At 39.7% G+C, this 16932-nt stretch overlaps 1 protein-coding gene across 1 annotated transcript in view; it reads left to right on the forward strand.

Moving 5' to 3' along the window:
- Positions 1-1150: 1150 nt before the first annotated feature.
- The window catches only part of ZNF217 (zinc finger protein 217), a 110097-nt gene continuing 94315 nt past the window's right edge, over positions 1151-16932 (forward strand). The window contains exon 1 of the mRNA XM_034788029.1: positions 1151-1265. The gene's annotated coding sequence lies outside the window, so the exon portion shown is untranslated. The remainder of the gene's footprint in view (positions 1266-16932) is intronic.

Raw genomic sequence — 16932 nt, forward strand, 5'->3', positions numbered from 1 at the left:
CTCCCCTTCCTGTTTTCTTGGCAAGTGCTCACTTATCATCTGGCCAGGTGACAATGCCTGCTCCACGGCGCAAACGATCCCCTGCTTGGAGCAATGCTGAGCTACTGGAGGTGATCGGTGTTTGGGGAGAGGAGACTGTGCAGGGACCCAGGATGCCCCGCAATCACCCCCCACACATACACACACTTCCCACAAGACCTATCGTCAAAATGAAGAGAGCTGCACTGTGCAATAGCTGCCCTCAGTAAGCTGCTCTCATCCATGATGGAAGTGCTGCAAATGTAAACACTCTCTGACGCCTGTGGAAGTAAGTGCCTACACAAACCAGTGCTTTTCTTTCACTGGTTCGCTATCACCAGTGAAACCGACAGCGCAAAAACTCTGCAAGTGTAGACATAGGGGCAATTGTCAAGGGGCAATTCTATTGTAAACTGGTTCTCTGGGAAAAGCTGTAATGTAGAGGGGGCCTTAATCCTTTATCAGAAATATGTATTACAAGTATTTAAAGGGAGAATCAGGGTAAAGTATTAGGTCATCTTAAGAGACCACATCTCCCCTATTCCCCACCATGTCAGTCAAGATTTATAGAGGTGTTCTTGATGTCCATTCCAAGAACTCCGGCAGGGCATTATCGATTATCTTGTCTGTGGAACCCGCTCTTTTCGATAGTTCACTACAGCCTGAGTTTGTTGCTCACCTAATAGCTCACCTTAATTAATTACCCTCCTTACAGTTGGTATGGCAACACCCATTTTTTCATGTTCTCTGTGTATATATATTTTCCTACTGTATCTTCTACTGCATGCATCTGATGAAGTGGGTTTTAGCCCACAAAAGCTTATGCTCAAATAAATTTGTTAGCCTCTAAGGTGCCATAAGTACTCCTGTTCTTTTTGCTGATACAGACTAACACGGCTACCACTCTGAAACTTGTCTAGATTAGTGAAATTACATTACATTGACACAATTGCACTAATGCAAAGCCCTAATGTAGATACAACACAACAGAGGAAACCCTGTTTTGCACTTGTGCAGTATATCTGCATTTAGGGTCTATATTGGTGTAATGACATCAAAGTAGTTCAACGTTTCCTAATCTGAATCTCCCATGTTTGTTCTGGTCTTTTAATAGATCACCCTGTTGCAGCAGGGCAGGAGTTTGCTGTTTAACTTTGCAGTCATCCATTTGTGTGGCCAATCTTCATTGGGGGTTTGTGTGTGTGTGTTTAAAATGAACATGTAATGTCCCCGTGCCAAAGGAATGGGTAAGTATATTATGATTTTTTTTCTCGTTATCTTTTGTTTCCATTTTGTGTTTTAAAAATCCTTACAAATAAAACCCCAGCCAGTGTTTCCTTCTTAATCCAAACCCTTGCAAATCTATGATTATAGACCAACTGGATTCCTGAGTACATTGTAGAGGATTAGCTTTGTTTTGTTTTTTGGGGAGGTTTATTGCAAACTCATCCTGAGCTGTGGTCACTTTATAGGATCTGCTAAATACACAGTGCTCAAGTTCATTGTTTCAGCAGAGTGCTAAAGGGTTTGCCTGATGTAATTAACATATTGGTTGGAAAACAGAAAATTAACCATTTGAAGACTTTCATGCTGAAAACTACTCTGTCTGCTCAGGAAGGAGTGTTGTTGGGGTGGGGAACATAGTTATGGTCTTCATTAAAGTGTGGACAGCAGCATCTTTTTAATTGTTTCTATTATTGTTTGATTAACACCATTATTGCCCTGGAAACACTGTGGTGGAGAATTCTGATTCACGTCTCCTGATCAGATATATCCCCTTTATCATCTGCCCTTGGTCAGGTCAGATGTGATAGGTAGAGCCCTTCCGGACAAAGCAACAAAACAAGACATTTGGAGAATCATTAGCTTTGTATTTGGACAGAAAATGGCCAAGATATTTAATATGTTACTTTGCATGTGTGGCAAGTTTTTTCCATGAGGATTTTTTACTACATGTGATAATTAACATTTTAAAGTCTGAGGAACAAATTTTGCTCTCTGTAACACCAGAATAAATCTGGAGTGACTCCACTGTAAACTCTTCACGCTGGAGATTGTTTTTCCAATCTTGATTTGAGGATCTGGGCCAAAGTCCCCAAGGTAGTTAGGCACTAAACTTCCATTGATTTTAATGGGAGTTTAGTACCTAAATTCCTTGAGGATCTGGGCCAGTGTGTTCAACTAATAAATAATAATGGTGGAATTGAATTTGACCATATGTATTTGGATGGAAAAATTGTATAGAAACATTTATTAAATAACTGACTTGATGAATTTGTTTGGTCTCTTATAAAAAAGGAACATCTGAAAGTGACATTTTTCTGCTGAGTTGAAGCATGGCTTCCCTGGTTGTGGGAATACTTTGTGGATTAAAATTTCAGTAACTGAACCTTATTTTATCTGATTTACACCCACATTGTAGCAGCTTTGTTCACATTTTACAGGTGTAAAATGTGAACAAAATGGAGGTCAGTCACCCTTCTGAAAATGTATTCCTTTATTTCACTTTTAAATCACTCAAGGTATGGCAAGAGGGTTGTAGGAAATTCAAGATTTTCCTATGGGGCAGGTGACTAAAGCAGACTTACACACCTAGTATGCATTGACATGATTAATCATAATAGGCCAGATTCTGAGACAACACGTAATTTTCAGTGTACTGGAAACAATGCACACCCTTTCACTCTTTTAGTAAATATTCATATCTGTAGAATAAGTGTATTGAAAAAATCTAAACAATCTGTGCATAAAAGAGTTAGAGGTTTATTTCTCATTCCGCATACATAGTTCATTCACCTATCTGATATTAAAAGCCAGGACCACTAAGAAACTGTCTGAGATACTTTGTCTTTTTAATGCATCATGGGATATTCATTGTACTGAAACAGCATTAGCAATAGCCACCATTTTGCAGCAATTCTAGTGTTGAAACGAAATGGTGCCTGCTCATCGTTCACTCCCCAGCTGTCTTTTGCCTTTGCCACTCCTCCTCCAATGAAACCTTTCACTTACAGGCCTTTTAAAAAGATGAAGAAGGAGAAAGAAAAGCACTGGCTAATGCAAACTTCTATAAGTTAAAACCAAAGAGACAGGCCTGATTACAATAGGGCCATTTTTTCACAAAAATCTATACATCTATTTAAAGACAATCTAATCTCAAAAAGCCCGTACTGCCGATCATGTTTCTCTAAATCATGGACATTAAGGAAAGAGGTTCTTAGCATTTAATGGTGAGTCTTGCTTTAATATATGAGCAGCTCCTAACTGATTTCAATGCAATTTGACACTAGTGCAGTACAAGAGTGAGAGGGGGAGAAAAGAAAGAAGCTATATAGCTTAAAGCTAGTGAAGTATATGTTTATTTATAATAGGAGTAGTTATTTTTTTGTTGTGAGAAGATTAAATAAGTATTTTGCTGGACGAGTGATTGCCAAAAAATTGTCACCACTGTTGTTTTGCAAACGATTACACTTCTGCAGTGTCTTAGATATCATGGTAACATTAACTAGGCAAAAGGTGAAATTATAGAGACTTTATTGATGACCACTGTATAAGTCCTACTAAAAAGGTGATTTAAAAAAATCAAAATAGACATTTTTATAAGCACACAAAAACTAATAAAATAGTTGTAGGGGCCACTTTTTATGTGTCAGGGAAATAAAAGATACACAATTTAAATATGTTCCTGTACCTGAGCCTTTTACTCTATTTATGGATTAATGCAAGGGTAGGCAACCTATGGCACGGGTGCCAAAGGCAGCATGCGAGCTGATTTTCAGTGGCACTCACACTGCCCGGGTCCTGGCCACCGGTCTGGGGGGCTCTGCATTTTAATTTAATTTTAAATGAAGCTTCTTAAACATTTTAAAAACCTTATTTACTTTACCTACAACAATAGTTTAGTTAGAGATTATAGACTTTGGCCTTGGCTACACTTGGGGATTAACAGCGCTGCCGCGGCAGCACTGTGAAGCGTGAGTGTAGTCGCGCCGCCAGCGCTGCGAGAGCTCTCTCGCAGCACTGCAAGTACTCCACCTCTCCGAGGGGAATAGCTTGCAGTGCTGTGAGCGAGCGTGCAGCACTGCAGGCACTGATTACACTGGCGCTTTACAGCGCTGCACTCGCTGCGCTCGGGGGGGGGGCATTTTCACACCCCTGAGCGCAGCAAGTTGCAGTGCTGTACAGCGCCAGTGTAGCCAAGGCCTTATAGAAAGAGACCATCTAAAAATGTCAAAATGTATTACTGGTATGTGAAACCTTAAATTAGAATGAATAAATGAAGACTCGGCACACCACTTCTGAAAGGTTGCCGACCCCTAGATTAATGTATGTAAGGTGCTTAGAGATAAGCCAAGTTTATAATAGAAACTTTTGCTAGTATAGTAATGTCAAAAAAATAAAATAAAATAAAAAAAAGTCACACTCCTAGCCAGCATCATTTTATGCCAGCAAAAGCCCTGAAGGTAGATGTGGTTATCCTGACATTCAAGTGTTCTAGCTGGAATAGTTTATTTCTTTTGGGGTAGTGGTATAAGCTATACTGGCAAAAGAACTCTTGCTGAACCTCTGCTAGGAGGTTTGGTCAGTGTAGCTACACTGGCATATCTCTAATGTGTGTGGCAAACCTGTTCTATTGTAGGCCTGGCCTTGAGTTGTTATCTAGAGGCTCATTTTGTGGCCTCCTGTGAGGGAAGCACACTGATGGGCAGACCCAGAACCCAGTTGTGACTCAGAGAATCACAACTGGGTTCCTAGGTCTGCTCCTTGCTCTGGCGTGGGGGCCAGGAGTGGCGTAACTTTTACTAGCCCTATGCTAAGGCCTGATGCAAAATTTACTCCTCTGCTGTGCCAGCGCAGCTATGCTGGTCAGTGCATAGATAGGAGGGAACTGAGACCCCACCACCCTTGTCTGCCCACTCCTTCCATGCGTGCAAGAGAGGGAGTAGACCCTGTGAAAAATATTCTTCCCTGATCTGGCACCTGTGATGTACGTAACCTGCCCTATGTCCCCTACTCTCTTGGGCAGGCAGATAAGGCAGCTCACAACTGACCCCCAAAATGCTAAGTAATACCAATTATTATTCAAAAACTTGAAGTATATGAGAGTCCATGGTCATTTCTGACTCCATTAGAAGATTTTTAATGTGATTCATGCCTGCTTAATGCTATAAGAATAATACAAACATCACGATATTTTTCAGCAGTAGATCCCAAAGGCTCAGATTCTCAAAGATGGTCAGGCGCCTAAATCCCATTGATTTTAAATACCTTTTGAAGATCTGGGACAAAGCACTTTTACCAAGAAGGTCAATATCATTATTCTCATTTTAGACAGGGGGAAACTGAGGGACAAAGGGACTTGCTGAAAATCATCCAAAAGGCTTGTGGCAGAGCCAGGAATAGGACCCAGGTCTCCTGAGTCTTAGCCCAGTGCTCTGTCACTTAGGCAGCATTGCCTCCCATACCCTGCTAGACTTGTGTGTAAGTTACAGAAGCATGTTGGAGCCCTACTGCAACTGGGGATGGGATCTTGAGCATGATTCTAGCTAGCGTTGTTCCCTGCTCCTTTGGAGCACTCTGTGCTGTACAGCCCAAGGCTTCCCGGAGGCACACTGTGGATGCATGAGCCTGGTTGTGAAAGTGATTTGTCTAAACCGTATTACCACAATAGTTCTCAAAACCAATGTCATCTTCTATTAATACTGGCAGTTTCATGTTTCTCTTTCCCCTTTCCCCCCCACTCCCCCCAACTAATTTTCTAGCATTAAGCAAAATTGGGGCTGGAGCCAGAGCACAGTAACTTTTACACAGCGATGGACTTAAAACTTTAACCGCAGTAACAACAAGGTGTTACAGCTTCTTAGATCTCATTAAAAATGTTCTTCCTTCCCTTTCTTTGAGCATAACCAGACTTGTCACTGCTTAATAAAAATGAAATGTCATCAGGATGGAGCAGTTTTGCTTCCAGGATACCTAATACGCTCGGTCTATTCTTTTAATCATTTAAGTATGATTTGCATCAATGTTTACAGCTGCCGAACATTTACAGTTACACAGCTATTATATCTTCTATCAGCTGAATGAACTGCTGTTTACCACTGTACAGGCTAGCAGAGAGAATGATAGATGTTACACATCTGAAAGCTTATGCTGAAATAAATTTGTTAGTCTCTAAGGTGCCACAAGTACGCCTGTTCTTTTTGCGGATACAAACTAACACGGCTGCTACTTTGTAAGATGTTACACAACAGCCCTTCTAATGGAGATCAGTTCCTTCAAGGACAGAAATACATTGAGCCAGGTTGTGCAACCTCATCTGCATGATTTTTTAAATGTATTAATTATTATTATTATTAAAGGGTGAAATTCTCTCTAGTGAAGAGGGCTAAGTGCTATACAGACATATTTCACGCCACCTCAATATCCCAGAGAGGGATTCCAGCATGCCAGCTCCAAATAGACCTGTGACAGAAGAGTCCTTATGGTATCCATTGTCTGGAAACTGACAGTGAGGGATAAGGAAGAGCAGTCTTTGGGCAGAGACCTTCTTTTGTTCTGTGTTGTACAGGGTCCTGGTCCATTACTGGGACTCCAAGACATTGCAGTAATAGTGCCATAATTTATATTCTATGGGATGGAATGGCAACAGAGGAGGGTGTCCCATTCAGCACCATGCTCTGCCAATATATGTCCTGCAGTCCTTACTCTGTCCTCAGTCTGGGAAGTCTCCTAATGATGCCAGGTGAGTTTTTTTCTGAATAAGGAATGCAGTACTAGGCCTTTAGAAAATCTATGTTCTTCTAGAGGCACCTTAGAATTTCTTTTGCCGTCACAATTTTTTCCTTCTGTGGATATGTCTTCACTGCAGAGTTAGTCCAAACTCTTACTTAGGTGTTGCTTCTACCTATTTTCTATGCACCCACCCTCCCACACATTCTCTCTCTCTCACTTCAGTTTAGTGGTGCTTTCAGCCCAGGCTAGGTGGCCTGGTTGCAAGTGTGGGTTTGAACCTGGGTTTCACTTTCATTCCCATGACCTCATTTGCACTGGAGAATTAAACTGGGTATAATTAAAAACATTAATCTGTCTGTTTTGCAGGTTAAATCACTCATATCCTGATATTCCCCCAGTGCCTTCCTACAAGGTCTCCCATAATTCACTGAGAAAGAACCATAGAGTGGCTCAGCTTACTGCAGCATAAAAGAATCATGGGATATGCTCAAAAGTCCCAGTGAGAGACAGGGCTGTGCAGAATCAGCAAGGACACAGTAACTTGGGTAGGGCTGCTTATACCCAATGACCTGGGATAAATCTGTAGCGAGGACAGACCCTATATTGGGGTCTTTTGCAGTGAAGAAATTTAGAAGAGTTTTAAACAAGCTAATCAAAACCAGCATACAATTCTTCTCTTTAAACAGTTCTACTTACCTACTCTTCAGTGAAGCAGACTGTATTGCTATCAGCAATGTTTTGACTTTAAGGAGCAAAAAAAACGATGGGTTTCTATTTATCAGATATAGGGTTAAATTCATCCCTAATGCAAGTCTGTTAAAGACAACAGATATACCAGTTTGGCCCCTAATCTTTTATTGGGTTAATTTTCAACTGATTTTTACTTTTCACTGCAATTTCTGGAAGATTATTTTCCATGACCTCATCTGCACTGGAGAATTAAACTGGGTATAATTAAAAACATTAGGATCGGCCCATGTGAAACTGGCCTACTACGAACTGTCCACTTCCTCAGTCCTATTACACTTGAATTTATTTTCCACATCCACACACAGCAACATGATAAATCAATGGGTAGTTTACCCCCTGGGAGATTTCCATTATTTGCATCTGAAGAAGTGAGGTTCTTACCCACGAAAGCTTATGCTCCCAGTACTTCTGTTAGTCTCAAAGGTGCCACAGGACCCTCTGTTGCTTTTTACAGATTCAGACTAACACGGCTACCCCCCTGATACTTGACCCCTGGGAACCTATCACATAGTTCCCAGCACAATTGCTCTGCATAGTGTCTTCTGGGAGGAGATTATAAGAGAGTGACTGGTGTTGGAAGGACTAGTTGTAATGTGCCAACTAATTATTATTTGACATTTGTATTGCAATACTATCTAGAGGTCAGACATCGGATCTCATTGTGCTAGACACTGCACACACACACACACACACACACACACAAATATCTGCCCAAAGAGCTTAGTTTGCCAGCACGTCATCATCTATACAGTAGCACTGTTATATTCTAAGCCAGGAATACAAGTTATTTGGAGCTTGTCTACATGTCAACATTTACCATTTGTTCTGACATGTTTATACAGGTATATCTATACTGGTATAACCTCCAGAATGTAGACATTCTTGATGGAAAATAAGGATGCCCACACATGGGGTTTTATTGGTATAACTACATCAAATTAAATTTGCATCCTAGGTTATACTGAAAAACTTTCCTATGTAGATGAGGCTTTAGGCTTGTTCTCAATAGGACTAACAAAAATGGGATGAGGCCACCTTTAGACTGTGGGTATGTTTACACTATGAAATTAGGTTGATTTTTAGAAATAGATTTTATACTGTCAATTGTGTATGTCCACACTAAGCGCATTAAGTTGGCGGAGTGTGTCCTCACTACCATGGCTAGCATCGACTTACAGAGCAGTGCACTGTGGGTAGCTATCCCACAGTCTCCGCCGCCCATTGGAATTCTGGGTTAAGCTCCCAATGCCTGATGGGGCAAAAACATTGTCACAGGTGGTTTGGGGTACATGTCGTCAGTTGCCCCTCCCTCCGTGAAAGCAACGGCAGACAATCGTTTTGCACCAGACACCAGGGTGATTAGAAGAGCACAGCAAGGTGTGCTGTGCATCAAAGAGGCTCTGAAAACCAGTCTCATGACTGGCCAGGCTTGTGTGTGTTTCTCCTTGATGCAAACCCACCCCCTTTGTTGATTTTAATTCCCTGTAAACCAACCACCCTCCTCCCTTCGAAATAAAGTAACTATTGTTTTGAAACCATGCATTCTTTCTTTATTAATTAAAAAAAAATTTAAAAAAGAGATAACGGACAAGGTAGCCCGGGTGCGGTGGGAGAGGAGGGAAGGACAAGGCCACATTGCTTCTTGTAGCCACACTAAAAATCAAATTGTTTGAATGACAGACTTCTGTTGCTTGGGCCATCCTCTGCAGTGGAGTGGCTGGGTTCCCAGAGCCTCCCCCTTGCGTTCTTGGGCATCTGGGTGAGGAGGCTATGGAACATGGGTAGCAGGGGAGGCGGTTATACAGTGGACGCAGCGGGTGTCTGTGCTCGTTGGCTTTCCTGCAGCTCCAAAAGACGCTTCTTCATGTCCATTTGCTCCCCGAATAGATGCTTCATCATGTCTGTTTGCTCCCCCATTAGCCTCAGCATCGCGTCCTGCCTCCACTCTTCACGCTCACTTAATTCTTTCTTGGCCTGTGCCACTGAATGCCTTCATGCATTAAGCTGTGCCCTATCAGTGTGGGAGGACTGCATGAGCTTGGAAAACATGTCATCGCGAGTGCGTTTTTTTCACATTCTAATCTGCGATAACCTCAGGGACAGAGAGGATAGGGAGAGCGTAGCAACATTCTACGCTCTACGATTCTGGGGGGACTGCATGGTCACCTGTGCTGCTGAGTTCACCATGCTGACCAAACAGGAAATGCAATTCAAAAGTTCCCGGGGCTTTTCCTGTGTACCTGGCTAGTGCATCGGCGTTCAAAGTGCCGTCCAGAGCAGTCACAATGGAGCACTCTGGGGTAGCTCCTGGAGGCTAATACTGTCAATTTGCTTCCGCACTACCCCAAATTCGACCCAAAGTCGATTTTAGCGCTACTCCCCTCACCGGTGAAGAGTACAGAAGTCAATTTTAAGAGCACTGTAGGTCAACGGAATGGGGTTGGTTATGTGGACGCATTCATTTTTAAATCAACCTACTGCGGCTAAATTCGACCTAACCCCGTAGTGTAGACCAGGGCTGTTTGTCAGAAATGTGTGTGTAAACACCCATTGTGGTAGAAGCTAATGATATTAATTTAGCATGCCAGAATTCTGCAATGTAGACAAAGCTTGTGCATTTGTTCTGGTTTAAAAGCACTTCATTACATTTTTGCATCAGTTCTGCATTAGTACACAATAATTTCTTCTTTTATCAAATCTGTTTCTCTAAGAGTTTAGGCCCTTATTCAGCAAACCATTCTTGTTCAGCTAAGCACTTAAGCATGTGCTTAACTTTAAGCACATGGTTTCAGAGGTTCAGTGGAGTTTAGTGGAATATGTCTAAGGCCTTGTCTGCTCTAAAAATGTTATGACAATTTCCCACTCTTCTTTTCCCAGGTCAGCTCCACTGGTGGAAGCAGAGGTAAAAAGATAAACAGGAATAGCCCAGAGTAGTCACAGACTTCATAGGCTGACATATTTGGGAAACGCTATAGGGTAAAGCTATATCATTGACCATTGTCTCTAGCACTGTATTCTACAAAGGTGTGACCAAGTGATGGTCAGAAAATGGGAAAATTTTACATGAAAATTGTGCCAAAATTGTTTATTTTACCTAAAAAAGAATACCAAGAAATTTTTTTCGACCAGCTGTAGCTTAAACCACTGCCTATTACAATTATATATAACTTATGTCAGTTGAATTCATTTTTTCTGTCTTATGTTGCTAATTTTCTTCCTTTTTATGTCTTTCTATTCCTATTATGTATAGTTGTCTCAATATTTTGCAATCTGGTTGACAGTATCTAATTCCCTCTCTCCACTTCCTCCCATGAATTCAATGTTCTCTTTAAGTGTTATGCCCCTCCTTTATCTGGATCTTGCTTTCCCTGGGGGCATCAAGCTGTGACCGTCTAAATGAAAGAGATCCTAAGCATTCCAGTGAAATACACAGGAAAATCCTTAATCACAAGTGGAGAATGGAAACTTTTTAAAACTGCCTAAAGATTAAACCAAAAATGATGGCCCTCTCCCTTCAAAATAAGTGAGACTCAGAAGGTTTGTTATTTCCCTTTTCAGTTTCTCTTTACTCAACAGGCCTCTTAAGGCCTGATACGTTCATACAAATGATATGTGATTATTATGTTTTACTAACTACATGGTTTGTGCTTTAAGGCTTGACCAGAAATACAAGATATTACCTCACCCACCTTGTCTCTTGTAGTATAACTTTGGCACTTTTAATTCAACCCTGCAATGATTAACTGATAACCAGGTATTTTCTGTGAAACATCTAATACAAACAGATGCTAATTCCCTACATATAATGGAAATCAGAACAAATGTTTACTTTTAACACTGTGGTTTTTCTCTTGTAACTATAGTAACAACAAAGTTCACTATAGCAGCACAGGAAGGATTCATCTTAGAAATACATTTTATTCATGTAAAAACAGAGACAATTCTAAAAGGAAGTTTTTCAATGTTGTTTTGTTTAATTTCTGTTTAATATCCTCAATTTCTTCAAGCTATTATCCGGATAATAATAATAATGGCATTTCTTGCTTCTTGTAAAACTTTTTCCATTTGGGTGAACGTGTCACTGAATAACCAGCTAGCACTTGCCTTACAATTGGACACATCAATTAGCCACCTGTCAAGCTTACTGCATTTACGTCTGAAAATAAAAGGGCTTTTGAATGAATGGGTTTGTCATAAAATTCTGTTGAAGGAAATACTGAAGACACCAATTCTGTATGTGTTGAAGAAAACGAATCAGTATAGAACAGTATAGAGTTATTCTATTTCCTCCTGCTATTAGACATCGTTATTAGGGTCTTCACTGCAGAGTTAACTCTAGTGATTGGCAGCCATGTCTGAGAACCAGGTTAGCCTAGCCTGGGTGTGAGCAGCCACAGTGCAAAGCCCTACCTGAGGTACTGTGTCCTCTCTGATGCTGCGCTCCCCCACATGTTGCTAAGTCCCATGGTTCTTTGTTTTGCAGTAAGCTGAACTACTCTGATTCTTTCCCAGTAAGATGTGGGAGAACTTGTCTGTCCTTTGGGCATACAGAGGGGGGATTGTGGGAAGGTACCACAGAACTATCAGCACGTGAGTAATTTAACCTGCATCCTCACTTCATAGTGAACAGGTTACCAGCCTGAGTTAAAGTAGAACCCAGATTCTAACCCACACCCCCAGCCTGTGTTGAAAGTACCACTTAATTCGGGTGAGGGGGTTTTGTGTGCAGACAGAAAGTGGGTTAGGAGCAACACTAAAGTAAGAGTCTGCCGCAGTATAGTTGTGCCCAATTAAAATTATGACATGTACAGATCTCCTTTGAGGAAGAGTTTATGTATTCAAAATGGCCAAAGAGAACACTCCTGTAAGGTTCCTCTTATTTATTCATGGTTAGTATCACAGTACACATTTCTTCACTATTCCAGTAAATTCAGAATTACTGACAAAATTTCCATAGCTAGATTGCACAAACATAATGCAATGTGGCATGAATAATGTATGTGTCAACTGCCATATATAGGTCTGCATTTCCAGTGGAGTTCACTCATTTTAGACAGAACAATTTGGGGTGCTCAACTTGAGACTACCTGGTATCTCCCCTGGATCAACCAGAAATTGATGCACCCAAAATTAGTGGATACTTTTAAACCTGTAATTGACAGAGAGTGCAAGCACAATGTTATTATACGTAAATATATTATACACTCCCATAGATTCAACTATCCCGATTCCATGTTTCTTAGAAAGACAATCTGCTAGTAGCACAGCAGACTACAGTAAATATTAAAATAAATAATAGCACTATTATAGATTGCAAGTTTTTGTTGCTGTTTGTGTGTGTACAGTGTTTAATACAGTGGGGGGCCCTAGTCCGTACTGGGACTCCAATGCAGTATCACAATACAAATAGCAAATAGTAACAACAGTAAGATACTAATACTTTCTTTTCTGTAAAATGTTTTTATGCTGTTGCTCCTCATGGCAAATGGGCGTCTACTTGTTTTCCATCTGTCTCTTAAGTGCTTTCTTTTGGTCATTTGTAACACAATTTGAAGTAAGTTTATATGTATAACATTTCGAGGCAAAATGGTCAAACAGTCTGAATATCTGTTTCATACAGAGTTACGCCAAGCAGTTTAGAGCACACTTCTGAAATTCCTTCAAAAAGAGTGCAGGCACACAAGAAAAAAAGAAAACTAGATACAACATCAATTCCTCCCCCCCACACCACCAAAAAAAAAAAAAAAAAAAAAAGGCATTTCAATGTTAATTCCTTAACCCGGTCTTAGAAATGCATGCTGGCAAGTGATACCCTGTAGCCAATGCCACATTGCTACAGGAGTCCATCTTATGCAGGGTGAAAATTTCCCCCATCATCCAGGCTATTGAAGTCAATGGGAGTTTTGCTGCTGACTTCAGTGGGGCCAGTATTTCACCCCTAATATTAGGTTTCAGAGTAACAGCAGTGTTAGTCTGTATCTGCAAAAAGAAGAACAGGAGTATATTATAATATTATAATATAATATAATATAATATAATAATATTATAGCTTTCTAATTCCTGGTGTTTTGCCTTTTGGCACTGATTGTTCTTCTTGCCGTTCTTCTTTGACAGGCACTGAAATTATATAGGATGGCATATAAATCCTAAATAGGATTTCAGTTGCAAGTTTATTTGTAGATGTTTTACTTTCACAGAATCAATTAATTCAACCTCCCTTGTCTTGTCTAAGGTAGTTCCAGAAGATGAGGATTTAGCCCTTAAAGTTCCCCTGTGTTTGATATTCTGAGTCAGTGTAAAATATTATATAGAATTTCCTTTTCGTGAGTCTTCTGCCTTTCTGTACCCTGTTAAATGGCTTCTTCTGCCTATAAAACTGCACAATATATGAAAACCTCAGAGTAAAAAAAAAAAAAGTCATGAATATAATTTTCCATGCTCTGTCATTATGATTTAACAGTGATTTTAATCATAAAATATCTTCATTGCACGCATGTGTGCATACAAACATAGTTTTCTAAAGTTATCTGATTCTTCATTTATGTCCCTAAAGGCATGGGTACTAAGTACAAACATATGGGAGCTGTATACCTCTAATGTGGAAGCTCACTATCTAATTTTGAGCATTAAGGCATAGTATAAAAGGAGTAGATGGAAAATTACTCAGTATGAAGAACTCATTTTTAATAAGCTGAAATGGGATATCAGCATTACTGAGCACTTATGAACAATAATTTAGTTTTCTGCAGGACTGTCAGTCCAGTACAGAGAGGAAGGATGGAAAAACAGCAGGGAGTGTCTTGAGAGATTGTATTGTTCATTTAATGGGTTAACTACAGTACATTAAAACATAAAGCCCTTCTTTAAAGTGGTGAATTCAATCAATTATTATTCAACAGATAAAAGAGCTTCAAGACAGGTGCTGAGCTATTGACCCCTTTGCAAAAATATTGTGTGTTTCAAAAGATAAGCTGCTTGCAAATGTATTCTTTCAAAGGGTGAGAAATGGTAGAAAAGACTAGGTAGTCAAGGCATTCTCACCAAGGTGACAAAGTGTACTTAATACAAATTTACATTTATAGTGTGAAATTTAATTAACTTGTTTATTAACTGTCTTCCCCCCCCCCCAAAGTGCTGGTGGGTTTTGAGTTTTTTTGCTGGATTGGTTCCAGAATAGAATCAAAGATCGAATTTCTTTATTCTAGGACAGCAACTCAGAGAAACGAAATCTCTCTATGCGGGGATGTAAATGCAATTTTCTAAGACGCTGTATAACAAGCTGGGCTTGTTTCAAGCCAAAAGAGTTTAACTTGATTGACTTTACTGCTTTGCTGTTTAGTTGCACTTGAGTGACTTCATTAAAAAGGAAGGCAGTTACTTAATCATACAATCCAAACTACTAGTGTCATTTGCAGTTTCCTGTTCCCTTTTTATTCAGTGAGTTGAATATGAGTTTTATAAAGTTCTGTTAGATATCATTTTTTTTAAATTAGCATTTTCTTAAGAATGTATCAGTCTTGGAGCAGGACATGCTTTAGTATGTCTCCTGTTGAAAACCACTTCAATTAAATTAAATAATACTTTGAAATATTATAACCTCTTGCATTCAGGAACTTCAGCACATTTTACAAGTGATGGATTAAGTCTCAAAACATACCTGTGAGGTTGCTTATTATTGTTTATTAGTAGTACTACAGTAACACCAAGAGGCTGCAAACAGTGTCTCATAGTTCTCTGCCCTCCTCCCCGCAAAAAAAAAAAAAATCGTTACTCCAAAGATTTATAATGCAAGTATAAGAGAAGAGACAATAGGTGAATACAATAGACAGGGCAGCACATGTTAACAGTGAGGTTATTATTATTAGTGTAAAACAGTCCCAGCGTATCTGCTGCCTAGCCGTTGAAGACATTACAGCTGAGATGAGTTTTAAGGAAGGTTTGTCATGGTTTTGCATACTTATTTGGGGAGCTCCTTCCCGCATAAATACTTGTCAGATGGTCAAATACTATTTTTGCCATGTTACAAATAGCCAAACTGAGGCGCAGAGGTCAATGGGCATGTTTCCCGCCCCCAGCTTTTACATGTACATGTACAATTCTGTGCACACTTTTCATGTACAAACACCTGTGCGTGAACTTAAAAATAAAAAAAAGGTTAATGTCTGTGTGGTGTAAACAAGTGTTCGTGCATTTGCAAAGCCCAGTGGGACAAATGTATTACAAAGTAGAAAACTCTAATACATCAGTACGTGCAGCTATAGAACTTTTAAAAGTAGGTATGCAGGAATTTGCATCTGCAAAGTGCAAGTTCCTGTGACTGGACATTAGAGTTCCATTACAAATTCGCCTCTCACAATTTACCAGCATCAGTGAGGAAATCTGATAGAACCACAAAATAAGAGCAGATCTCCTGATTCAATGTCCTTTAGCCCTAAGGCTATCCTAACTAAATGGTGCCAACGTTATTTAGAATAATCTTTGCTTCCTCCATGTACTATATATTGTACAGGAGTTGTCTTTCAAATACTAATAGCTCAGCAAGTGATCAGTTATTTTGTACATCTAGGTGTTCATTTCTCAAATGTACTGTTCTGCATCCATTGTGTTTTGTTTGCTCTAGAACAGCTGTTTCAGGAATTTAAAATGATAAATTTATAATTTAATTGAGATGGTTTACTCGCTTTGGGGGGTGGTTTGGTGCCAACATGTGCAAATTAAGTCTCCAATTCTGCAAAGACGTGCTTAATTTACCCCTGCTGAGTAGTGAATGTGATTGCTCACAGTGAATAAACTTAAGCATGTGTGTAAGTCTTTGGGCCTGAAACCACAGCAGGGTATTTATTTATTATTTATTAATTATTATTATTATTATTAAAAGCCACCAGTTTTCCTGTAAGTTTGTTTAATCTAAAAATACTTTTCTCAAGCAATTATATTTTTAAGTGTTTTGTTTTGTGGGTATTTGGTATAATCCAGAGAGAGCTCATTTGGATTATTTGAAATTTAGTTTAAATGTTACCAAGAATATACATTACTAAAAGCGGGGGTTGGGGGAGGGGTGACGAGAGAATCTATTTGTAAAGATGAGAAAAGGAATCACTGCCTATTGTTTGACCTGAACAGCTCACTGATTGACTAGTAGAAGGAACATCTCCATGGGAACAGATGAATGTCTGGTTTTCATGTGGTGAAATCCCCAATCGAGCCCACAGTGGCTTCACTAACACAGCACTTTATGTTGGCTGTTTTCATTCTCTTTTTATGTTTAGCCAAATTAAATGAATGGGGAAACATTTAAAAAAACAAAACAAAAAAAACCACTCCCCATTAAGACAGAAAACCTACTCAAAAGTAGTCATTTTTTTAGCTCTGTTTGTTAATTTTGCTCTTTGAACAAAGCTGCTGAAACATAGGACTGAGAATTAGCATGCA

Source organism: Trachemys scripta, chromosome 12 (assembly GCF_013100865.1).
Source record: "Trachemys scripta elegans isolate TJP31775 chromosome 12, CAS_Tse_1.0, whole genome shotgun sequence".
Taxonomy (NCBI): Eukaryota; Metazoa; Chordata; order Testudines; family Emydidae; genus Trachemys; species Trachemys scripta.